Consider the following 27,155-nt stretch of genomic DNA (forward strand, 5'->3'; position numbering starts at 1 on the left):
TCAATTCCCATGAAGATGTTTAATACCAATGGCAGTTACACTGCAAGAATGGTTATATGATCATAACAATGGCCAGACTGGGTGAGACCAATGGTCCTTCTATTCCAGTATCCTGTCTTCTGACAGTGTCAGATGCTTCCGAGGGAATGAACAGTGCAATTACTGAGTGATCCATCCTCTATCATCCAGTCTCAGCGTCTGGTAGTCAGAAGCTTAGGGACAGCAAAGGCATGGGGCTGCATCCCTGACCTTCTTGGCTAACAGTCATTGATGGACCTATCCTCCATTAATTCATCTAATTCTTTTTTGAACCCAATTATAGTTTTGACCTTCACAACATCCCCTGGCAATGAGTTCCACAGATTGACTGTGTATGAGGTACTTCCTCATGCTTGTTTTAAATCTGCCACCTATTAATTTCATTGGGTGACTCCTGGTTCTTGTGTTATGTGAAGGGGTAAATAACATTTCCTTATTCACTTTCTCCACATCATTTTATAGATCTCTATCATATCCCCTGTAAATAGAGAAAGAAACCATGGGCCTGGTGCCTGAGGCCTGAACCAAAGTCAGCAAAAGTTATGCTATGAGCAACAGGCAGGCCCTTTCAAAAGCAGATGCTTTCCTGCAAGTCAAGTCAGATGCTTTCCTGCAAGTACACAAATTCGCCACCAGTATTGCTAGCATTGCTAAAACAAACTGAATATGTAAACACATTTCAGAAGGACAGCACAAGAACACCCCAACCTAGCACACGATAAAATGGTTTCACAAAAGTGATGAATAAGGATAAGATTTTGTCCTGGTTATTTTTAGTAAAAGTCACGGACAGGTCATGGGCAATAAACAAAAATACATGGAAGCCATGGCCTATCTGTGACTTTTGCTGCTGCGGTTCCATGGTTTCTCCTGCCACCAGGGTGGCTGGGAGATGCGGGGTTCTCTCTCCCTTCCCTCCCATGGGAGACTGCTGCCCGTCACTGGAACCATGAGGAGGGCCCCCTGAGGAAGCTGTTGTCTGTTGCTGGGACCCTGCATGGGGACTCTGAGGAGGCTGTCACCTGTTGCTGGAATCCTGCCGGGGCCCAGCTGGTTGCCAGCTCCAGTCCCACAGGAGCTGAAGCAGAAAATGTGACAGAGGTCTCTGGAAGTCACTGATTCCATTAGTTCTGTGACCTCCATGACACAAACATAGCCTTAATGATTAATAGGGATATTTTGTCTGAAACATCAGGAGAGAAGTACAAGGGGAGGTAACAAACATGTCATGAAACACATAAAATGATACGTAAGTTGTTTATCCCAGGTTGTTTCTCTCAGTTTATAAATGTTGGGCTACCTCACCTTAACCCTTTGTCTGGCCTAGGCGGTAGTGGAAAGTCCCACCCCTGATTGAGTTGTCCATTGTCATGGGCATACATTTGTTAGTCTATCTGTAACCATTGAGGTGGGGCATTAGCACCAGACTTCATTGGCAATAAAACTGGTCAGATGCCTTCGCTACTAAACCAAGTCTTGTGGTCTCATTGGGCAATTTCATCAGAGTCTGCTGTACGGGCTATCTGACCAGAGCCAGTGCAGCATGCAGAAAGAACACACGCACACAGACGAACATCTGACAACATCCCCCACTGAGTCATCTCTTTTCCAAGCTGAACAGTCCCCATCTTTTTAATCTCTCTAGATATGGAAGCTGTTACATACCCTTGGTCTTTTTTGTTGCCCATCTCTGTGCCTTTTCCGTTTCTAATATACCTTTTTTTAAATGGGGTGACCAGAACTGCATGCAGTATTCAAGGTGTGGGCGTACCATGGATTTATATAGTGGCATTATGATATTTCAGTGTTATTATCTATCCCTTTCATAATAGTTCCCAACATTCTGTTAGCTTTTTTGACTTCTGCTGCACACTGAGCAGATGTTTTCAGAGAACTATCCACAGTGGCTCCAAGATCTCCTTCTTGAGTGGTAACAGCTAATTTACACCCCATCATTTTGTATGTATAGTTGGGATTATGTTTTCCAGTGTACATTGTGATGTTGCACTCCATATGTTTTATGGAAATATGCTTATGAGTTTGAATATGATGTAACTGAAATATGCTTTATGCAAAAGGTCTCTTGTAAGGTATAAGAAGGAATCTTGTGCTGAAAGCCCCCAGAGGGGAGGGTAAAGTCACATATGTTGCTGGGGAAATAGGAGAGTGTCTCTTTAATTCCTGGTTTCAGAGTAGCAGCCGTGTTAGTCTGTATCCGCAAAAAGAACAGGAGTACTTGTGGCACGTTAGAGACTAACAAATTTATTAGAGCATAAGCTTTCGTGGACTACAGCCCACTTCTTCGGATGCATATAGAATGGAACATATATTGAGGAGATATATATACACACATACAGAGAGCATAAACAGATGGGAGTTGTCTTACCAACTCTGAGAGGCCAATTAATTAAGAGAAAAAAACTTTTGAAGTGATAAGCAAGATAGCCCAGTACAGACAGTTTGATAAGAAGTGTGAGAATACTTACAAGAGATAGATTCAATATTTGTAATGGCTCAGCCATTCCCAGTCCTTATTCAATCCAGAGTTGATTGTGTCTAGTTTGCATATCAATTCCAGCTCAGCAGTCTCTCGTTGGAGTCTGTTTTTGAAGTTTTTCTGTTGTAATATAATTCCTCTGTAGCATTGGAAAATGGGACGTCGGGGGCAGGGATGGTCAAGACCATTTCCTGCAGCACTGGGGCTCAAGGCAGGTCCCTGTGGTAGGGAGTGTGACCAGAGATGAACATGGATTTTACATGTACTGCCTCCACCACGGACAGTGTCCAAGATTATGGCAGTAAGTTCAGGAGGAGCATATGACGTTGCACGCCATATGTTTTATGAAATATGCTTATGAGTGTAAATATGATATAACTGGAATATGTTTTATGCAAAAGGTTTCTTGTAATGTATCATAACAAAGGTTATAACCTACTGAATATATTCCTCCTAGTTGTATGCATGTATCATTCTTGTATCTGAAGCTAGAAATATGAAATATAACTCTGAGGTCCTATTGTAATTATGCAAATTGTGGGCCATTAATGGTGGTTTAGAATCTTGATGGCTCCCTTTGACTAGGCCAATTGGTTGTAAATAGTTTATTTAGTCTTTTAAAGAAGCTTATTGGATCATCTTTGAGGGTGAGATATTGCCTCTAATCAGTTTCTTCATATATTAGGCTTAGACTTGCGTGTTTTGCTTTATTTTGCTTTGCTTTGTCTGTCTCAACAAGACAAGGTTCTGGAGGCCCAAGCTGGCAGGGAAAACGGGCTCAGAGGTAATTTCAGTACATCAGGTGACAGTTGCTTTGCATTTATCAAACACTGCATTTCATCTGCCATTTCATTGCCCAGTCACCCACATTTGTGAGATTCTTTGTTACTCTTATCAGTCTGCTTTGGACTATCTTGAGTAATTTTATATCATCTTCAAACTTTGCCACCTCCCTTTGTCTAGATCATTTATGAAGATGTTGAACAGCACCGGTTCCTTTACAGATCCCTGGGGGACACCACTAATTACATCACTCCATTCTGAAAACTGACCATTTATTCCTACCCTTTGTTTCCTGTCTTTTAACCAGTAACTGATTCAGGGACAAAAAGCCCCACACCACCAAAGGAGGAAGCAACCTCTGGAAGCCAGTATCTCGAGGGGCTTAAACCCACCTGCCTCATCTGGACTCCAGAGGGGCTGAGGACCAATGGGACCCAGGGTTTTCTGGCCCAGAAGTCTGGAGTCTGGAGCTTGAACTCAAGTGATCCCATGGGGAAGAGACTGCCAGAATAACCGGGGTCCGGGCGGGGGGGAGGCAGTCATAAGACCCAAGACCTGGACAGGAGCTTTACATGTGGCCATCCCAAGCACTGATCCAAAGACTGTACCTTGGAGTTGGAGTACAACTTTGGGAACATCTGGACCCTAAGGGCATGAGCGCAACAAGAATACCTGAAAAAGTTAATGATCCTGATATGGATGAATGGGATAGTAGTGGCGGGGCTTGTGGCCTCAGGGTGTGCCCAGATTGTCGTACAGAGTTCTGTGATTCCTAACCTGGGGTCAATTTGGGGCACCATCCTGTTATGTGTGCATGGGGACCTGAAATCATATTCCCACATTCAAATGACTGTAACAATGGGGGAGCATACAAAGTCTGTGATAGTTGGCCTGGCCCTGACGCTCTTCTACCCCATTATCATTGGCTAAGACTGGAACTACGTGCAGCCACAGGTCTACCTGAGTCAGTGACTCTTGCAGGTCTGGGGTGATTGCCAACCCTGGTGCGGGGATATCCTGCTTATTGGAGCCAACCCAACAAGACAGGCCCTGTCCCAACCACATGGGGAGGACCCTCCATTACCCAAGTCAGAGATTCTGACCCAGTTCTCCAACTTGGTAGGAGAACAACGGGTGGATGACACACTGAGCTCAGCATACACACAAGTGGCAGTAGTAAATGCTGAGACCTTTGAACCCCATCAAGTGGGACTGTTCCAACACTTCAAAATTCAGGGTGATTACCTATATCTAATTGAGAAAGATCAACAAACCAAAGGAAGTTTAGAATCAGCTTCTCATGCCCCAATCCCATCAGAAGGAGTTTAAGCAACACACCCACGCTTTACTAGTGGGAGGGAGATGATGCTAACACAAATTCGGGCCGGATTCTTCTGGCCTGGAGTCTACAAAGATATTCTAGATTTCTGTGCCTCATGCCTGGAATGTCAGCTCACTGCACCTCTGCCAACAGAGAAAGTTCCCTTGATTCTCCTACTGCTAGTAAGCATGTCCTTTGAGCAGATTGGAATTGATGCAGTTGGTCCCCTGGGGAAGGCTACTGGCTCATTTTAGTTGTAGTGGACTATGTGACTCGATACCCTGAAGCTATATCATAATGCTCTATGAATGCCTAGAGTCAGGGTGCTGCAGGAGATCTTAACAGATCAGGGAACAAACTTTATGTCCTAGATGATGAGGCAACTGTGCCATTTACTGAAAATCAAGACCCTAAGGACGTCTGTCTACCATCCCCAAACTGATGGCCTGGGGGCGCGCTTAAACAGAACACTAAAAATGATGTTGTGAAGGTTTGTCCTTATGGTTGTCTGACACTGAAACCAGTTACTCCCTCCTCTTCTGTTCACTGTGTGAGAAGTCCCCCAACCCTCCACTGGCTTCTGACCATTTGAGCTGTTTTATGGAAGGCAACCTCAAGGGATTTTAGACCTTATTCAAGAAATGAGGGAAGAACAACCATCTTGAGCCAGTAATGTAGTTCAATACATGTTGAACCTGTGGGAAAAGCTTGACGCTTTTGCCAAGGAGAACCTCCTACACTCCCAAAGCACCCAGAAGCAGCCTATAATGAAAGGGCTTGCTTCCAGTCGTTCCAACCTGGTGATCAGTTTCTCTTGTTATTACCCAGCTCTGAATCAAAGCTCCTAGCCCGATGAGTAGGGCAGGTGAATTATGAAATCCGACAACCAGACAAGCAAAAGGTACAACAAATCTACCACATGAATCTTTTAAAACCATGGAAATTCCAAGAAAGTTTACTGATAGCTCCCTACCCACCAAAACCCGAATTTGGCAATCAGGCTGCTGAGTCCTCAAAGCCATGGATGGTCAAGAGTGGAAACAACCTTACCCCAGAACAGAGAACCCAGGGTCAGCAACTGATCACTGCCTTCTCTTCAGTATTTTCTACCCATCTAGCCCAGATGCACCCATTTAATAACCCATAATATTCAGACAGAACAAGGGCTTAAACTCAGAAAAAAACCCTCGACCGCTTCTCCAGAAGTTGAGGGAAACCATGAAGCAAGAACTCCAATCGAAGCTAGAGCTGGGGGACTGATCATCAAAGAATCATTTAGCAACTGAAAAAGCCTCGTAATGCTGGTCTGTAAGCCCAATGGTACCATCCAGTTTTGTACTAATTTCCAAAAGGTCAGCGCAGTGTCAAAATTTGATGTGTACCATATACCTTGTGCTGATGAACAATTCGACCAGGGTTAAGGGAAGCAGAGTATATTACCACTCTGGATCTGACAAAGTGATATTGACAGATCCCCCTCACACCAGAATCCAGGGAAAAGACAGCTTTTTCCACCCCCTTTGGACTCTTCCAGTTCTGAACAATGCCCTTCAGATTGCATGGGGCCCTGTCACATTCCAATGGCTAATGAACTGGGTCCTCCAACCCCGCAGCCAATACGCTGCCACATACCTAGACAACTTTGTGGTCTACAGGCGAGACTGGAAGGACCACTTAAGACATGTGATGGCTGTGTTACAATCCCTAAAGGAAGCTGGCCTGAGAGCGAACCCCACTAAATGTCTCCTGGGCAACGATGAGACAACCTACCTTGGGTACACTTCAGGAAAAGGCATAGTGCAACCCTTTGTCAATAAAGTCCAGGCCCCCTAGACATACCCCTCACCTTCCTTGAAGAAAATATGTATGCTATTTTTGGACTGTCCAGGTACTACTGCTAAATTATGCTGGGGTTCACAACCATCATAACTCCTAGAATCATAGAATATCAGGGTTGGAAGGGACCTCAGGAGGTCATCTAGTCCAACCCCCTGCTCAAAGCAGGACCAATCCCCAACTAAATCATCCCAGACAGGGCTTTGTCAAGCCTGACCTTAAAAACCTCTAAGGAAGGAGATTCCACCACCTCCTTAGGTAACCCATTCCAATGCTTCACCACCCTCCTAGTGAAAAAGTTTTTCCTAATATCCAACCTAAACCTCCCCATCTTACCGATCTTCTCAAGAATGATAGTCCAAAGAAGATCCAGGGGACCAAAGCTGGTGAGGAGGCTTTTCAAACCCTGACAACCCACCTCTACCAAGAACCCATCTTGTACAGCCCCGACTTCACAAAGGAGTTCGTGCTACCGACTGATGCTTTGAATGTGGGCATAGGAGCTTTTTTATCCCAGGTAGTGGAAGGTGACAAACACACCATCTAGGGAAAGGGACTAGTCTGTGATTCAAAAAGAGGATTTGGCAGTAAAATGGGCTAGGAAAATTGCTCTGCTACTACCTTCTGGGTGATCACTTCACATTAGAGTCACTAACCATGCCTCCCTACGATGGCAACACGTGATGAAGGATACTAAGGATATGACTTAATTGGCATTACAGAGACTTGGTGGCACAACTCCCATGATTGGGGCACCAGCATTGAGGGATATAGTTTGTTTAAAAAGACTAGGTATGGGGGGGGAAAGGTGGAAGGGTTGTGCTGTACATCAAAAATGTATACACTTGCTCTGAGGTCCAAGAGGAAGAAAGCGGCATACCTACAGAGAGTCTCTGAGTGAGGATAAAAAAGGAAAAGAGCAGTAGTGATGTTATGATGAGGGTCTATTATAGACCACCAAATCAGGAGGAGAAAGTATATGAGTCATTCTACTAGCAGGTAACAAGATTAACTAACATACATGAGCTAGTATTAATGGGGGGTTTTAATTTTCTCGGTATCTCGTGGAAGGTTATCACAGAAAAATATGTCCTGCAAGTACTTAGTGTGTGTAGGGGACAACTTTCTGTTGTCCATTTTGGATCTGGTTTTGACCAACAGGAGTGATTTAGTTGTGAATGTGAAGGTGGTCAGGAACTTGGGAGGAAGTGATCATGATCCAATAGAATTCAAGATCCTATGGAAAGAAAGACATAAAAACAACAAAACAAGGACACTGGACTTCAGAAAGGTAGATTTCAACCACAGTTCAGAGAAATAGTAGGCAAAGTCCCATGGAGAGACAAATTAGGGAGAAAAGGAGTTGAAGGGGGCTGGCAGTTCCTTAAAGATGTAATACTGGAGGCTGAACATCAAGTTATTCCGACACAGAGGAAAGATAAGAAGAGCCACAGGAGGCCAATATGGCTTCACAAGGAGCTTTTTAGCTATCTAAAAACTAAAAGGTATACTTAAAGGAAATGGAAGGAGGGGCATGTCACCAAGGAAGTATATATCGGAATAGCATGAGCGTGTTGGGACAAAAATCAGGAAAGCCAAGGCAAATAATGAGTTACAATTGGCAAGAAATGTTAAAGACAGTGTCGTGGGGTAAGTACACCCTATCACAGGTCGTTGGGGCATTTGTGCTCAAAAGGAAGGGAAAAGGCTGTACCGCAGCCGGTTAGTTCTTATGCTGATGACCCTTACTATAAATGTGGCAGTATGGCCTAGTGGCTGGTGTCAATAAGGTCACCCTTCCACTCAGAGCAGCGTGGCCTAATGGCTAGTGTCAATAAAGCAACCCTTACAGTCAGGGCTGTGTGGCCTAATGGCCAGAGTCAATAAAGTCACCCCATTCTGTGGAATTGTGTGGTCTATTGGCCCATTAGGGAAGTGGGGTGTCACTCAGGGGTGTGTGGTGCCCAGGGTAGGGGGACTCTGCTCCTCCAAGTCCCAGCCCAGGGCCCTGGCGGTGGTGGGGGGTGTTCACCACCGAGTTAGCAGGGTTCATCCTGAAACACACTGACTGGTTCCCTGGTTCACTCACTGGAGAAGAGTTTAAATTCCCTGCACTGCTTCCTATGCTTTCTCCCTCGGCAATGCTCCACGGTTCCCCTGGGTCTCTGGGATCCTCGGGTGGCCTAGCTCCTGCCAGCACGGTCTCTTCTCCGGGCTCATCAGGCAGTGTGGAGTCCATCTGGATCTCAACGTCCCATGGCTCTGTAGTCAGAGCCTATAGCATCTCCCTGGAGAGAGCCTGCAGTCTGTGTCCTCCCCCTTCAGTAGCCTGCCCAGACTGAGTTGGGCTGCTTCCTTTCATACTCTGCCTCCAGGCTGAGCATATCCAGCAGAGTCAGAGGGGTGGGGCTTCCTCAGCCTGCAAAGCACAGTTTACCCTTTCAGGGCTGGTGCAGGGTAGGTACACCCCGTCACAGACAGCAAGGAGTTCTTCAAATATATCAGACAAAAAAGAAAGATCAAGGATGGTGTGGGTTTGCTGCTCAATGGAGAAGATGAACGGGTAACGATGATAGGAAGGCAAAGTTGCTAAGTGCCTTCCTTTCTTCAGTCTTCTCACAAAAAATAACATGTGACCAGATGATTAGTGAAGTTACCACAGACAGTAAAGGGGAAGGATGCAGATTGGGATGAATAAAGAACACATCAGAGATCTTCTGACCAATTTGAATGAATTCAAATCAGCAGGACCTGATGCTCTTCACCCCAGGTCACTGAAGGAACTGCAGTAGAACTTCAGAGTTAAGCACCCCGGAGTTACGAACTGAATGGTCAACACACACCTCATTTGGAACCAGAAGTAGGCAATCAGGCATCAGAGACCAAAAAGAAAAGCAAACACTGTATAGTTGTACTGTGTTAAATATAAGCTACTACAAAAAATAAAGGAGAAAAAAGATTTGACAAGGTAAGGGAATTGTTTCTGTACTTGTTTCGTTTAAATTAAGATGGTTAAAGGTGCACAGTAAAGTTTCAAAGCTGTATTAAGTCAATGTTCAGTTGTAAACTTTTGAAAGAACCATAATGTTCAGAGTTACGAATATTTCAGAGTAGCTCTGAGGTTCTACTGTAGCTGAAGAAATCTCAGTGCCACTGGCAATAATATTTGCAAACTCATGGATGGCAGGAGAGGTCCCAGAAGACTGGAGAAGGGCTAATGTAGTGCCCATTTTTAAAAAAGGGTGGAAAGGAGGAGATGGGGAACAACAGACCAGTCAGCCTTACTTCAATGCCTGAGAAGCTACTAGAGCAATGTATAAAACATTCAATTTGCATATACCAGGAGGATGAAGAGGTAATCACTAGCGGGCAGCATGGAGTTACTAAGAACAAACTTGGGTATGGCTAAAACATCTTCCAGAAAGACAGCCAATCTGGATATGACGACAGCAAGGGATGGAGAATCCACCACTTCTCTGGTAGTTTGTTCCAACTTTCACTGTTGAAAATGTGTGCCTTATTTCCAGTTTGAATTTGTCTAGCCTAGCCTGCATGAGAATGGGGAAAGCTTTATTGCTTAGAAAGAAAGCAATGTAGTAAGCCCATTTGTAAGCCAGTTTTATTTTGGTTTAATAGAGACCTTATTCAAGTAAGTTTAAGTCAGTAATAATCATTTTATGCTTAGGTGAAGGGGGGAGGGTTAGCTCAGTGGTTTGAGCATTGGCTTGCTGAACCCAGAGTTGTGAGTTCAATCCCCTGAAGGGGCCATTTAGGGATCTGGGGCAAAAATCTGTCTGGGGATTGGTTCTGCTTTGAGAAGGAGATTGAACTAGATGACCTCCTGAGGTCCTTTCCAGTCCTGATATTCTATGATGTATGACCCCAGTTAAACCAAAATTGGAGGATTCACATAATAGGATTGCAGTGAGTTAACTGAACTGGCCTATTTAGAGGTCTGTTCTGCTGCCCATCACTATAGCATCTGAGCACCATATTGGTTAATGGTACTCACACTAGCAAGATCTCCAGGTATCTCACAGAAAGTGGACAACAGAGAGCTGGAGACATACCGTTTCAAGGTTCTCTGAGTCAGATGATGAATCCCATTCTGTTGTTGATGTAGTTGTTAAATAAAAGCCTTTTCATGAACTCAGAGACTTCCAGCTTCCTCCAAGACTGCAAAAGACCCTGAGATAATAGTTCTGAGATGGAGAAACTGATCAGAGTGTAACCAATGCACTGATGCCTGCCTGAATGTGCACAGAAACTAAAACAATAGCTCAGAGACAGAGATCTGTCCTATTCATCTCCCCCCTGGCTGCTGGTAGATACAGGGTTGGAAGAGACCTCAGGAGGTCATCTAGTCCAATCCCCTGCTCAAAGCAGGACCAACACCAATTAAATCATCCCAGCCAGGGCTTTGTCAAGCTGGGCCTCAAAAACCTCTAAGGATGGAGATTCCACCACCTCCCTAGGTAACCCATTCCAGTGCTTCACCACCCTCCTAGTGAAATAATGCTTCCTAATATCCAACCTAGACCTCCCCCACTGCAACTTGAGAACATTGCTTCTTGTTCTGTCATCTGCCACCACTGAGAACAGCCTAGCTCCATCCTCTTTGGAACCCCCTTCAGATAGTTGAAGGCTGCTATAAAATCCCCCCTCATTCTTCTCTTCTGCAGACTAAATAAGCCCAGTTCCCTCAGCCTTTCCTCGTAAAGCCTTTCCTGTGCCCCAGCCCCCTAATCATTTTTGTTGCCCTCCGCTGGACTCTCTCCAATTTGTCCACATCCCTTCTGTAGCGTGGGGACCAAAACTGGACACAATACTCCAGGTGTGGCCTCACCAGTGCCAAATAGAGGGGAATAATCACTCGATCTGCTGCCAGTGTTCCTACTAATACAGCCCAATATGCCGCCAGCCGACTCAGCAGCACAATGCTGACTCATATCCAGCTTCTCTTCCACTGTAATCCCCAGGTCCTTTTCTGCAGAACTGCTGCTTAGCCAGTCAGTCCCCAGCCTGTAGTGGTGCATGGGATTCTTCCTTCCTAAACACAGAACTCTGCACTTGTCCTTGTTGAACCTCATCAGATTTCTTTTGTCCCAATCCTCCAATTTGTCTAGGTCACTCTGGACCCTATCCCTACCCTCCAGCATATCTACCTCTCCCCCCAGCTTAGTGTCATCTGCGAACTTGCTGAGGGTGCAATTTATCCCATCATCCAGATCATTAATAAAGATGTTGAACAAAACCAGTCCCAGGACCGACCCCTGGGGCACTCCACTTGATACCGGCTGCCAACTAGACATCGAACCGTTGATCGCTACCCATTGAGCCCAACAATCTAGCCAGCTTTCTATCCATTTCTATCTATTTAAATGCATTAGGGGAATGAGCTAAATCTTGTGATTTTTTACACATATGAAACACACAAATTCAAGATCATCTCATAGTGCAGAGTTTTCACAAAACATTGCATGATGAATTCTTGCAGTCCTAGAAAAAGTAGCTGAAATAGTCCAACTGTGTGAATTTGCAAACGCAGAGTCTAGCTGGGCCTGCAGATGGGAGCGTTTACAGAATGAACTCTAACCATACAGCCAGCGACTGCTGTGCTTGTGAACTGGCTGTATGTGCAAAGTCAGAATTTCTCCCTGCTCAGCTCTCCAGAAACCTGATGTCACTGCAGCAGCCGAAGGCTGGACTGGAGCAGTGTTTAGACAGATGGGGACAGACAAGTTAAGGTTTCTCTGAGTCAGATGCTGAATTCAGTTTCATCCACTAAATTGTTTCTATAACAGTACAATGGAAGCCTTTTCTCAAAACCTGTCCCTCCCTGCCCCTTGGGATCATGACAGGATTGTTGACTCTGTAGGAAGTTCTTCTTGGTGTTGGGAGCTGGGGTGGTTTATTGGCGAATGCCATAAACCTGGTCCTTCTGTGTATTACTGTCTGGGACACAGGAAGCAAGTCCCTGCAGGAGGTCAGGGGAGGGGGCTCCTAGTGCCAGGGGCTTGCATGAGGACTGGTCCTGCCCCCTGAGAAATGCTGCCTCCCCTCTTCCAGCCCATGTGATTGGGGAAGGGAGGTGCCTCCAGCTGAAGTCCAGGTCTATAGGTGTGCAGGAAGTCTCTCTGGGCAGCCATCTCCCCACCCTACTGCTGCACCTTTTGCAGCCTCTGGAGGCTCCTGGTAGGCTGTCTGTTAGGTCCCAAATTAATGCAGCATGCTGAAGGCTTCCGGGGGAAAGCAAAGCTGGAGTCAAACATTCACAACCGGGCACAGTCCAGAAAAGCACCAAAGCACGTGATGAACAGGGATGGGCCTCAGCTTGTCCATCTGTGCAGCTGCACTAGTGCCACACAGACTGCAGTGACATGGGCACAGGCTAGGTCACAAACAATACAACATAAGGGCCTGATCCAAAGCCCATAGAAGAAATCTCACTGTTGTAGTCTTGAGAAAGCAGAGAGTCTCCAGGTTCAGAGAAGAGCTTTTATTTAACAATGACATCAGCAACACAATGGGCTTGTCTACATGGAGAGTTAGTGCCTGAGAAGCTGGGGTGTAAAGAATTTTCACTTCTAACTGTAGGCTAAGCTGGAGGATCTTTTTCCATTTGAGAATTAGAACTCTGAATTAGAACAAAACCAAAATGCTCCCTCAAGTGTGCATTGTCTCCTGTTCCCAGGGGGCTGAGATATGAAACAGTCTCCTTTCTACGGTGTTCTAACCATGGTCTTTAGTTCTAGGTACCTGATCAGCATTGTGTTTCATTTTCTCTTGATGCAGTTGATGGTATTTATGCTCAGTTTCAACCTCTAGCTTCCAGCCTCGTTAGGTCACAGAGGTGACTCAGCCCTCTGGCTAATTCATAAAAGTTCACCCTTTCCAGAGATAATCAAAATCCAAAACGAAAAACAACCCCAATCCTCCACCCTAGACTCTTATCAGGCACAGCCCATCCTCTTTTGTGACACTTGTTAACCCTTCTCTTGGGCTCAGCTTCCAGCCCTCCTGGGTTCCAATCAGTCTCTTCTTCCCCTTGTACACAGGAGGGGATTCACCCCTTATAGGGTCGCAGCATAGAACCAACCCATGCTCACCGTCCACCACAGGCTCCCAATCTTGGTATTCTAAAAAATTGGGGTGTCTACCCCATAACCCAGCTACCCTGATATCCCTTCCCAGGACCTTTCCCTATGCACTAGGCCTCTTCATGAAGCGATGTCCATTTTCCATTTCACCTTCAAGGGATTTCCATAACATAGAGACTTTCTCAAATTTCCTTCTACTGGTAAGTGATAAAAAGTCATGGCAAGTTTGTAATGTTGTTCAATAGATACAGGTTCATCTAGACCTAACTGTATCCATTGACCACATGGTCAATCTGAAAGTTGCCACATCTGGTCATCACATAGAGTGATAATAATTACACATGCATTACAATGTCTGTTCTACTCTTCAATATCTGAGTCCATGTTAGGGAAGAAAAAATTACTGAAAAATGTGTTCTGACTAGAACAATACCTGGGTGAGTTTTATAAGCCAAATATACTGTTCTTTTCATCTTGCACATTGGAATTATGATTCAGTCTCCTCTTAATACAATACTATCCTGGGTAGACAGTTCATTTTCAGGTCTCTGATATGGAATAAGTTTGTCCAGATTTGGACACATTCCCATTTGTACAATTTGACAAAGTTCACTTAAGAGATCATCTTGCTGAGAAGCAATCTACAGTTCTTCAACAGTTAATGATAGCAAATCTGCCATGCACAATGAAATTATCTTTCATACAATAGTCTTCTGCTATTGGGTGAGAGATAGTGTCTGGAAGTGGAAGACATGACAACACATTGTCAACATTGCTTTTTTCTTTAAATGCATTCAAAAGTAAATCATGTGGTTGAAGTCACCACCCAAGACACTGAATTCAAGCGGGTAACATGGTAGATTTGCTAGGCTATAATGTGAATTAGCCATTATTGTATAATTAATCATTATATATAAAATACAAATACATTAAACACATACAATATGTTTAAGTCTCCAAACACATGTTAAACTGTTCTATGGCCCACACTCAGACAAGGGCTTCCTATTAAATTTGAGAATGTCCATGGTTGTTAGTGAATGACTGGCATATATCCCAGATAGAACTGTTTGGGAATTTTCTTTTTAAATGATTTTTTCAATGGAAACTGCAGTTTCCATAAAATCTAAATTTGTCATAGGAAAATTTCAATTTTGCCAAAAAATTTCCATTTTCTATCAGGAATATCAAAGTGTTTCATTTTGATTAAAAATGCCAAAATGTTTATGAACTCAAATTTGAGAATCAATTTTTTTTTAATCATTTTGTTCCATGAAAAAAAGTTGATATTTCAGGAAGAAATTATATTTCTGGAAGGAAAAATAAGTTGAAATATCAGAATTTCCCCTGGGACAGCAATTCTGATTTTCACTCAGCTCTAATCATACATTGTTTGGAGACATCTTTTTGCATTTGGGGAAGCACCACTGCAAGCCAATGGCACTGGGATGCATTACAGCCAATGTTGGTGCATCTCATTTCATGGGTCTTTCATTAGAGCAGTTTTTAATTGCTAAAAAGCCAATTCTTTTCCAATCCCCCACACACCATTTCTCATCAGTCACTGGAACAGTTTTGAAAAGTTTGCACAGTTTGGAATAAACTTCATGAGAAAACCACATGTTCCCATAGAAGGAGTGTAGCTGTGCTACATTTTCTGTTCTTGGGGCTTTAAGGAAAGCTTCCACTTTCTTTAGGGCAGTTGAACACCATCTGTAGTTACTAATTTCACAATGTCTGTATTTCATTAAGTCCAGCACAACAGGCATTTCTACTGAGCTTCAGTCACACTTTTCAAAATTGATCATAAACTTTTCTTGGTCTATCATCTGGTTGTTCCTAATTGTCAGCAAAGAAACAACATTATCCATGTACCAGACAGATCCAGCTAATGATATAGTAGCTTTTAAATAAGGTTCAAGAGCACTGGAAGGTTCAAAAAGAACGGTCCAATCTCTGTAACAGCCATGGGAAGTGTCAGGGTTCCCCCCGACACCCACTCTGAACTCTGGGGTACAGATGTGGGGACCCGCATGAAAGACACACATTTCCTTGCCCTACTTTCAATTTCTGTGGTTTTTAGATGGATTATTCCAGGTATATTTTCAGGAGATGTTGTACCAGCTTGGTCTCGCCTGCCATAAATATAGAAGAAAGAGTAGCTGTCAAGGCTGCTTCCCCACTCTGAACTTTAGGGTACAAATGTGGGTGCCTGCATGAAAACTTCTAAGCTTAACTACCAGCTTAGATCTGGTCCACTGCCACCATTCCCAAGTGGATTCCCTTCCCTGGGAAGCCTTGAGAAACTCTTCAAGAATTCCCTGGTGAATACAGATCCAAACCCCTTGGATCTTAAAGCAAGGAGAAATTAACCATCCCCCTGCCTTCCTCCCACCCACTCCTGGTGGATCAAGATCCAACCCCCTTGGATCTAAAAACAAGGAAAAATCAATGAGGTTCTTAAAAAGAAGGCTTTTAATTAAAGAAAAAAGGTAAAAATCATCTCTGTAAAATCAGTATGGAAAATAATTTTACAGGGTAATCAAACTTAAAGAGCTCAGAGGACCCCCCTCTAGCCTCAGGTTCAAAGTACAGCAAACAGAGATAAACACTCTAGTAAAAGGTACATTTACAAGTTGAGAAAACAAAGTAAAACTAACACGCCTTGCCTGGCTGTTTACTTACAAGTTTGAAATAGGAGAGACTTGTTTAGAAAGATGTGGAGAACCTGGATTGATGTCTGGTTCCTCTCAGTTCCAAGAGCAAACAAACTCCCAAACAAAGAGCACAAACAACAGCCTTCCCCCCCACAAGATTTGAAAGTATCTTGTCCCCTTATTGGTCCTTTGGGTCAGGTGTCAGCCAGGTTACCTGAGCTTCTTAACCCTTTACAGGTAAAAGGATTTTGGAGTCTCTGGCCAGGAGGGATTTTATAGTACTATACACAGGACAGCTGTTACCCTTCCCTTTATAGTTATGACAGTAGCATAAAATCCCTCCTTGGCAGCTGTACTGAATTGCCTTACTTGTAAGCGGTTAAACAGTTCAAATAACCTAGTTGGCACCTGACCAGAAGGACCAATGAAGAAAGAAGATACTTTCAAATCTGGGGGAAAAGATTTGTTTGTTCTTCTCTTTGTTGTTCCCTCTCCGGATGGATGCCTGGATATCAGGAGCAAGTGTTAAATCTCTGGAAGATCTATCTCTCCTATTGCAAATGGAGCAGTTCTTAGAGGGTGTTCCTGAGGAAATAGAAAGGCACATTCTAGATGGGAAGCCCAAAATCGAAGTGGGGAGATAGGAACCAAATGAGTGGAGGTGGCAGAGAAGAAGAAAGCTAGTAGCAGTTGGAGTGGATATCAGAAGGGGCAACCCGAAACAACACCCTGCCACCAGGGGCAGCTCAAGGCCCCCCCCTACACCCAAGCCCCCCCCATACCCAAAGGAAAACCCCAAACACCTTATCGTCCCACCACACCATTCTCCAGCAACCCATCTTGCCCCAGTGACCAGTCAGCTGGGTGATGTTTTAAATGTAAACGAGCTGGGGCATGTGAAGGCCAGCTGCCCCAAGAACCCCAATAAACTGCAGTTCATTGCACTGGAATCACACCAAAGGTCCTCAGGCCCAAATGCCTTCCAGATACCCTCAGAGTGAAGGGAAACTGTGAGTGTGGGTGGGAAGAAGATTATTGCATGGAGGGACACTGGAGCACAAGTGTCAACTATCCACCAATCCTTAGTGGACCCCAAATTCATCAACCCAGAGGCCAAAGTGACAATTCAACCCTTGAAGTCAGAATTTTTTAACTTGTCTACAGCCAAGTTACCTGTCCAGTACAAGGGCTGGTCAGGAATATGGACTTTTGCAGTCTATGACGATTATCCCATTCCCATGCTGCTGAGGGAAGACTTGGCCAACCATGTGAAGCTAGCCAAAAGGGTGGGAATGGTCACTTGCAGCCAGGCTAAGCAAGCCTCCACACCTATCCCTGTTCCTGAGCCTTCTACAAGGGCCTAGAGACCCAGATTGAGACAGTGGAACCAGAGCCCATGCCAACAAGTGCAACAGCAGTAGTGGATCCAGTCCCAGAAACCCAACCAGAACCAGTCCCAGAACCAGAACTGGCGGAGCAACCAGCACCAGAACCATTGCCAGCACTTGCAACCCCATCTGCAACTCCAACACCAGAGGGCACCACTAAGCCTGCACTGGCAACAGCAGCTAAACCTGCACAAGAGGCTCAGCAGGAGCCTAAAATACAACCTAGTGCACCAGCGGAAAGTAGTCCACAGTCAACGAAAACAACCCCATCACCTACATCACCTCTAGAGAGACCAAAACCAAGTCCACAATCCAGTGAGGAACTGATATTAGTTCCAGGCAGAGCAGAAAACAGATGAGAGCCTCCAGAGAGCTTGGACAGCTCTCAGTTCTTCTAATAGGTCCCAGTTTGTTGTAGAAAGAGGACTTTTATACAAAGAAACACTTTCTGGTGGGCACCAAGAGGACTAGCATCCTCAAAGACAGTTGGTAGTTCCAACTAAGTATCAGGTAAAGCTCTTGAGCTTAGCCCACAATCATCCTAGTGGCCATGCTGGGGTGAATAGGACCAAAGACCATTTGGGGAAGTCATTCCACTGGGAGGGAATGGGCAAGGACGTTTCTACCTATGTCCGGTCTTGTGAGGTGTACCAAAGAGTGGGAAAACCCCAAGACCAGATCAAAGCCCCTCTCCAGCCACTCCACATAATTAAAGTTCCTTTTCAGCGAGTAGCTGTGAATATTCTGGGTCCTTTCCCAAAAAGGACACCCAGAGGAGAGCAGTACATCACTTGCCCCATAACCTCAGCCATGCTGAACACAACGTCATCTACAGCCTCAGAAACAACTCTGACAGCATAATCAAAAAGGCTGACAAAGGAGGTGCTGTCGTCATCATGAATAAATTGGAATATGACCAAGAGGCTGCTAGACAGCTCTCTAACATCACATTCTACAGGCCATTATCCTCTATTCCCACTGAGGATTACCTAAAGAAACTACACCATCTGCTAAAAAACCTCCCTGACAAAGCACAGGAACAAATCTGTACAGACACATGCCTAGAACCTCGACCAGGGGTATTCTATTTGCTACCCAAGATCCATAAACCTGGAAATCCTGGACGCCCCATCATCTCAGGCATTGGCACCCTAACATCAGGATTGTCTGGCTATGTGGACTCTCTCCTCAGGCTCTATGCTACCAGCACTCCCAGCTATCTTCGAGACACCACTGACTTCCTGAGGAAACTACAATCCATCGGTGATCTTCCAGAAAACACCATCCTGGCCACTATGGATGTAGAAGCCCTCTACACCAATATTTCACACAAAGATGGACTACAAGCTATCAGGAACAGTATCCCCGATAATGTCACAGCTAACCTGGTGGCTGAACTTTGTGACTTTGTCCTCACCCACAATTATTTCACATTCGGGGACAATATATACCTTCAAGTCAGTGGCACTGCTATGGGTACCCGCATGGCCCCACAGTATGCCAACATTTTTATGGCTGACTTAGAACAACGCTTCCTTAGCTCTCGTCCCCTAACCTACTTGCACTACATTGATGCCATCTTCATCATCTGGGCCCATGGAAAAGAAGCCCTTGAGGAATTCCACCATGATTTCAATAATTTCCATCCCACCATCAACCTCAGCCTAGATCAATCCACACAAGCGGACCATTTCCTGGACACTACTGTGCTAATAAGCGATGGTCACATAAATACCACCCTATACCGGAAACCTACTGACTGCTATACTTACCTACATGCTTCCAGCTTTCATCCAGGACACACCACACGATCCATTGTCTACAGCCAAGCTCTAAGATACAACCGCATTTGCTCCAATCCCTCAGACAGAGACAAGCACCTACAAGATCTCTATCAAGCATTCTTAAAACTACAATACCCACCTGCTGAAGTGAAAAAACAGATTGACAGAGCCAGACGAGTACCCAGAAGTCACCTCCTACAAGACAGGCCCAACAAAGAAAATAACAGAACACCACTAGCTGTCACCTTCAGCCCCCAACTAAAACCTCTCCAGCGCATCATCAAAGATCTACAACCTATCCTGAAAAGATGATCCCTCACTCTCACAAATCTTGGGATACAGACCTGTCCTCGCTTACAGACAACCCCCCAACCTGAAGCAAATACTCACCAGCAACCACACATCACTGAACAAAAACACTGACCCAGGAACCTATCCTTGCAACAAAGCCCGATGCCAACTCTGTCCACATATGTATTCAAGTGACATCATCAAAGGACCTAATTACATCAGCCATACCATCAGGGGCTCGTTCACCTGCACATCTACCAATGTGATATATGCCATCATGTGCCAGCAATGTCCCTCTGCCATGTACATTGGCCAAACCGGACAGTCTCTAAGCAAAAGAATTAATGGACACAAATCTGACATCAGGAATCATAACACTCAAAAACCAGTAGGAGAACACTTTAAAATGTCTGGTCATTCAATGACAGACCTGCAGGTGGCAATTTTGCAACAGAAAAGCTTCAAAAACAGACTCCAATGAGAAACTGCTGAGCTGGAGTTGATATGCAAACTAGATACAATCAACTTAGGCTTGAATAGGGACTGGGAATGGCTGAGCCATTACAAACATTGAATCTATCTCCACTTGTAAGTATTCTCACACTTCTTATCAAACTGTCTGTACTGGGCTATCTTGATTATCACTTCAGAAGTTTTTTTTTCTTGCTTAATTGGCCTCTCAGAGTTGGTAAGACAACTCCCACCTTTTCATGCTCTCTGTATGTGTATATATATATCCTCAATATATGTTCCATTCTATGCATCTGAAGAAGTGGGCTGTAGCCCATGAAAGCTCATGCTCAAATAAATTTGTTAGTCTCTAAAGTGCCACAAGTACTCCTGTTCTTTTTGCGGATACAGAGTAACACGGCTGCTATTCTGAAAGCAGTACATACTGACTTTCATGGATTTTGCTAACCGATGTCTGGAAGCAGTAAATAAGCAACACCAGGGCTAAAAGTGTGTGCCAGGCATTAACAGACATTTTTGCCAGGGTAGGTTGGCCCTCCAACATCCTTACAGATTCGGGAAGTAATTTCCTGGGAGGGACCATGAAAAGCCTTTGGGAAGCTCATGGGGACCATCAAGATATTTCATCCCCAGCCTGTCTCTTCATGCACTGCCTTGGTAATTCCATTATCTAGCATCCACCAACTCCTTGCTCACAGTTTTCCTCTTGGCTCACGGAATCCATCATTACTGGTATGACTTTGTAATCTACTTCAGCCTTGTGACACTATCCTTTACCCTATCCAAGATCTTTGAATAAACATGTCTCTTCCTGGACAAGTCTATCAAGCCATTCTCTTTCCAACCTAACAGATCTTTGACATCTCCTGCAACATCCTATATGTCATCCCACACATTATGTTTTTCCTAACTAATCTGTGATTTGAAACACCCCTCACAATAAACAAGCAGCTACCAGCTCTAATTTACAACCAGCTCAATATTTTTCTGTCTGGGTAGGATAGTGAACAGGCATTAAATACTTGGGAAGTGTCAAAGACAGTGCTGAAGGATGCTCAAAAGAGGTGGATGCTCATATAGCAGCAGCTGCTGCCATGGTTTTGGGCCTTTCAGTGGCCCCTATAGAGACATAGAATCATAGAATATCAGGGTTGGAAGGTGTGATGGGTTGGATCACAGAAACCCCCCTGAGAACTGCCAACCAATGTGCCAAGACAACTTCTGCACCTGCTTTCCCTGCCAGCTTGGGACTCCAGCACCCTGTCTTGTTGAGCCAGACACACCAGTCTGCTGCAACACAGACCCAGGGTCTGAAACACGTGTCCCAAAGCTGCAGAATTAACTAAAAGCAACTTAAGAAGTGTTCCTGTCTTTAACACTCAGATGCCCAACTCCCAATGGGGTCCAAACCCCAAATAAATCTGTTTTACCCTGTATAAAGCCTCCGCTGTGGGACTAGGACCCTGTGAAGACAGTGGATTTACTCTGTGTATAACCAGTTCTGTCCAAAGCCTCTTGAAGTGAGTGGGAGTCTTTTCATTGTCTTTAATGGGATGCTTATAGAAGCAAAGGACCCTATACTAGACTCTAGGAGCAAAGTTCATTCTTTGCTGCACTGGTTTACTATTGTAATAGGAAGGTCTCACATTACTTACTGAATAAGCAACACCTCCTACAGCACCTAACTTTTTATGAGAGGCTTCCCACCCAATTACTAAATGTAAATGGTTACAAAAGCAAGGCATTTATGAATTCAGTAAGAATTTTAGATGTGCACAGAACACAAACAGGACTGGTTCCCACATTGTTACAGAACTGCAGTAAAGTGGAACAATTTTCAGCTTGTGTGATTGGTGGATATCTGGATCCATATTATAAGACTGTCCTACATTCATGAAGAAAAGTTGAGGTGCCTTTATTATTCTTTTGTTCCACTCTTCGTTTCTATGGGGAATTTGCCAATGCAATATTACTGTCTTCCTTTTAAACAAAAAAAACTAAAAAAAAAAATGGTAATGGCTGTTGAAAATAGTAATTCCAGTCCTAGTTAGCATTAGGAAGACCCCAGCATTTGTTGCTCAATTTTATCCTACTTTTTCTACAGCAAATTACAGTGGATCAATATATTTGATTTGGGAGAAATTAAATAACAGCTGCCCAAATTGAGCTTGAGCGCTCTTGAATTTCGAGTGTTCAAATCTGGAAGACAAGTGCTAGATTCCCTTTCTGAATATTGGATAAATCTGGAAAGGAAAAGTCAATTTCTGCTTCCATGGCTCAGAAGTGGAAATCCTCCTGCGTGCCTGGTACTGTGCCTAAAGCTGCCCAGGTCCTCTAATAGAGCTTCCCCTCTCTTACTTTTCATTTTAACTTCTCCTAGTGGGGTCCACATATCTCCCTTGCTAGGCTTCAGATAGAGAGGTGCACTGTCCTTTCATTCCACCCAGTTCCTTCTTTGGGGGCTGCCAGGAGAGGTCACACCAGCATCCCTAATACAATCTGGGGAAGTCTTCTGAGGGTGATATCTGGGCCAAAGCCTTCTACTCTTTGGGCATACTTGTTCCCCATTCACACTGACACCCCCCTCTAGCAGCCAGCTCTCCATTCACAGCAAGCGCATGGGGTCTCAGTTTCCCCACTCCCTCTCCCTCCCTTTCCTGTTGATAGCAGCCAAGGGAATGCTGAAAAATGTAGTTCCTTCCCTGCTCCAGGGCAGGCTCTCTAGGCAGGGAGCTGGCCAAGGAACTACAGCTCCCAGGGCCCCTTGGGTTCTGAGCTCCCTGGGATGCTGGATCCCTGCTGCTGCTCCAAGAGGGGAAGCTGTGAGAGGGGAGGAAGCGAGTGTTATGGGCCCCCTTCTGAGCTTGGGCCCGGCGTCATGGCGTCGGTACTGGGCGTCGGCACTGAGGAAGGGGATTGACATTTGCAGTTCTTGTCATCTTCATCAGTTGCTCCATATTAAGAAACAGGACAAGATCAGCAAAGAGGATGTTTGTAGATGAACCAAGCACCCACCTCCATCAGCACTGGTTTGGGTTTGGCAGTTTCTTAATGTTTTAGAATAGAAGACAAACAAATTACAAGCGCATTTACCAAGAATGCTGCTACATGGCAGATGAGCATGTGGTGGCCAAAAGCTCTGGTGGCATGATATGATTACCAATGATGGACATAGACTGAACATCCAGCCAGACCATCTTCAGAATCAATCTGCGTGGTGCTTGATATGAAAGGAAGCAATGTCCCCTTGGACCATGACAATGATGATACAATGAACTGCTCTTGTCTCAGCATAGGCAAAAGATGGTTTCTTTCTAGCTACTAACTGCTGTTTCAAGAGAAGTGTCTTTAAAAAGGAAAAAACAGCAACGTTTCTTTTCCTTCCCAGACCAATGACCATTTCCAGCTTTGGTCCATTATCAGTCATGGGATCTCTGACTTCTTACGTCACAAAGCAGACTGCTCTGTCTCTGAGTCAGTGTTATCATCCCCAATGCTCACACTCTCTTGCCCTCCTTATGTTGAGAATTTGAGTGTCCAGTTTTTTTCATTATCTGCTTTCTTTCTGCAACTCTAGCACAGTGCCCCACTTTCTTACACTACAAACACTTCGCACCCTCTCCCCACATTCCCCAGTGAATGTTCAGAGAGTCCACAATGATAGCAGATTCTTGTATCAGATGAAGGTAGACTCCATGTTTTGTGCATATGTTGACACATCATATTTGTGGCTGAAATCATTGTTAGTAGTACGGTGAGACAGCATTCTGTCTGCCCTCCTGACTGCAGGCACAGCAGAAAAAACACTAGATACAGGCTGTGCTGACTCATACAATGGTGCAATTGCAACTCCAATGACACTGGTTGAACATCAACTTCAAACTAAGCAAGATCCCAGGCCTGCATCCTGAGGGACCTGGTCCATGCCTGGTCTGCACCCTTATGACTCCAGCCCATGCCCAGCCTGTCTCTCAAAGGCCCCTGGGCCATGCCTGGCCTGTGTCCTGAGGAACCTTGGCTTATGCCCAGCCTCCATCCTCAGTGCTGTCTGGCTTCATAGATTCATAGATTCCAAGGCCAGAAGGGACCCTTGTGATCATCTAGTCTGACCTCCTGTACAGCACAGGCCAGAGACTTCCTCAAACGTCACATATCTCTGGGCCATTCTCTGTAATTGCTTTTAAAATGAAGACTCTGCCGCACCTTGAGACAGATAAATAACTGGTTTCCAGCATGTGGTGTACCAATGAACATCTCCTGGTGCTATTCTGTGAGAATGCCCAAGCATCTGCATCCTCCGGATGGGCAGTTCCATTGCCAATGTGCTTGCAATGTTGTATCCTCAGTAGGGGCAGATAATAAAGAACACCATCCTCATTGAAATGTGTGGTCTTCTTTTTACATGGATGGAACAGGATATAACATGTAGCACTGCCTGAGAATCCAGACGCTGCTGGTAAAGTGAGTGAGGCTGCCTTTGGCTATCTGCCCCTGAACCCTTCTCTACCCAATGGACAAAGAAGACATGATTCTAGCTGCTACAATTGGGAATGCTAAATGTCCATGGTTATTGCCCTGATAATTAGAGAAATTGTATTTATAACCCCCGAATCATTCAGTGGTTGCAGCTGTGCTTTAATTCTTAGCTAACCCATTGGAATGCTGCCAGGGAGAGGGTAAGTATGGGAATAAAAAGAATAGCATGAGAGACTGCAGGTAATTATGTCTCTTAAGCGGTTAACAGGATTGGCCATTTGATAAATGAGGTGATTTGGGACTGTTTTGTCACTGACAAGTTGTTGTAAGATTATAGTGGAAACTAAAGCGAGTTTATCTTCATTGTGCTACAGAGAGGGGAATTCTCAGTAGATTTTTACATGCTCTTCAATTGAATTTGATTTCTAAAGCCTAATGTGCAGATGGGAAATGAGCAATAGGCTCAACTCAAAAGCATGTGAGCACAAGGGGGATCTCCTTAGGACTCGGGGAGGAAGGGAGCAGGAACTTTGCTTGCTACTACCAGGGCCAGATAAATAGCTTCTCTCTGTACTCTACTGCTTAATCTGAAAGACATTGCAAATGGGGAATCCTCATTTGGTGGAGGCATTTCTAATGGGGAACTGCAGGGCTCTGTGCTTGGTAAATGCTGTTCAGTGATGTTGAATCTTCAACGGTGATTTAGAAGAAGACAAAACTATTGCTGGTATAGTGTGAAGGTGACACAAAGGTTGGTGGAGTGTTAAATAAGGGCATGTCAGTCATACAGAGAAGTCTGGATCACTTGGTAAGTGGGGCTTGTTCAAACAACATGCATTTTAATACAGTCAATGCAATGTCCCCTATGGAGGAACAAAGAATGTAGGTCACACTTACAGGATTCAGCCTTGTGACAATCAGGTCCAGACAACAGAGAAGCACAACAGAGAGTCTGAACCCCAAAGAATAAGAATAATTCAATCAACTGATTGTGTACAATATTATTGTACTATGAAAGTGTGTTGAGTAAGGTATCATATAAAAACTGGCAACACACTGCTTATGAATATCATTACATGATGTATGTACAGGTGGTGTGTAAAGAGTTCTGTATGTGTGCTGGAAATATGTTCCTAATGTACGTTTTGGGGGCAGACTTGATAAACAGCCCTGTCTTAGACAAAGGAATGTGGATTTGTCGGTCTAGGTCAAGCATTGTAAGCCATAGACAATAAAACTACATTTACTTGTATGGTAAACAAAGCAATCAAGTCAACAAGCAGTCGAGGAAACAACTTGGTGTGTACCTTGGAGGGAACACTGGAGTATGAACCCTCAAGAGGTCTGGGAAATATAAGGGGAACAAAAAGGCCTTCTATTTATCCATCATTTAGGGAACTAAAGGGACAATAAACCTCTGAGTCTGATTGTTGGATCCTTTGGCAGGAAGGGCTGGAGATGCTGGTCACTTGATGTAAATGAGAAAGCTATTTGGACAAATTGTAGCTTACTAAAGTTAATTCTTGGATACTAGAAAGCATGTTTTATTTTATTTTGTTTGTAACCATATCTGTCTCTTTCTCTTGCTTAGTATCACTTAAATTGATTTTCTTTATTAATAAACTTATTCTTAGTTTTACTATAAACCATCTCAGTGCTGTTATATTGAAGTAAAGAGTGACTTAACATGGAATCCTTAACATGGAGTCACAGACAGTTCCCTTCAGCATTCTGGGTCTATTTTGCCACCCAGGCAATACTGCCTTTGTGATAGATGGCCCCTTACACCAAAAATCACAACAATATTCAGGTTATTTCCAGTCGCAAAGGGCCAATCACTTATCCCAGGTCAATTGAACCTTAGATCTTTCACCAAAGACAGCGCTTGTAGCCAATCATGTAATAAACTAACTAAAGATTTATTAACTAGGAACAAGAAATAAGTGAGATTTACAAGGTTAAAGCAGGTTAATGTACACATACAAATGAGTTACAGTCTTAGGTTTTAAAAGGTAATAGATGCAGATGTAATATGCAAGCTCTATATGTCCTTTTGGACAAACCAAGCTCAGCAGTGTAGGGATCCCTTGCTTATGCTTAGAAATATTGCCTTCTCCAATTCCAAACAGCATACTCATGATAATTTCTCCTCAACAGGAATTTTTATTCCCATCCCCAAGTTCAAACTGTGATGGGATGAGGTCTTGTGCACATATCTTCTTCATGTATATGGGGAAGCAATCAACAAAGTATTTTATTCACTAATGTTCCACAGGGGCTTGTGTGGTATCTATAGGCCATCTTTTGTTGGGGAGGAGATGGCGCCTCTTGTTGTAAACTAGTGTTTCATACTTGGTAATGCTTCTCTCCTGACTGTACAGGTTTAAAGTATTAGCAAATATTTTTATAGTTATAGCCTATCTTTTATAGTTAAATATTACCTTATACCATGGGATAGAGATATTATAAGCAAGATTAATACACGCAGCATCCTACAACCTTTCCTTAAATC

This window comes from Malaclemys terrapin, chromosome 8 (assembly GCF_027887155.1).
Source record: "Malaclemys terrapin pileata isolate rMalTer1 chromosome 8, rMalTer1.hap1, whole genome shotgun sequence".
NCBI lineage: Eukaryota > Metazoa > Chordata > Testudines > Emydidae > Malaclemys > Malaclemys terrapin.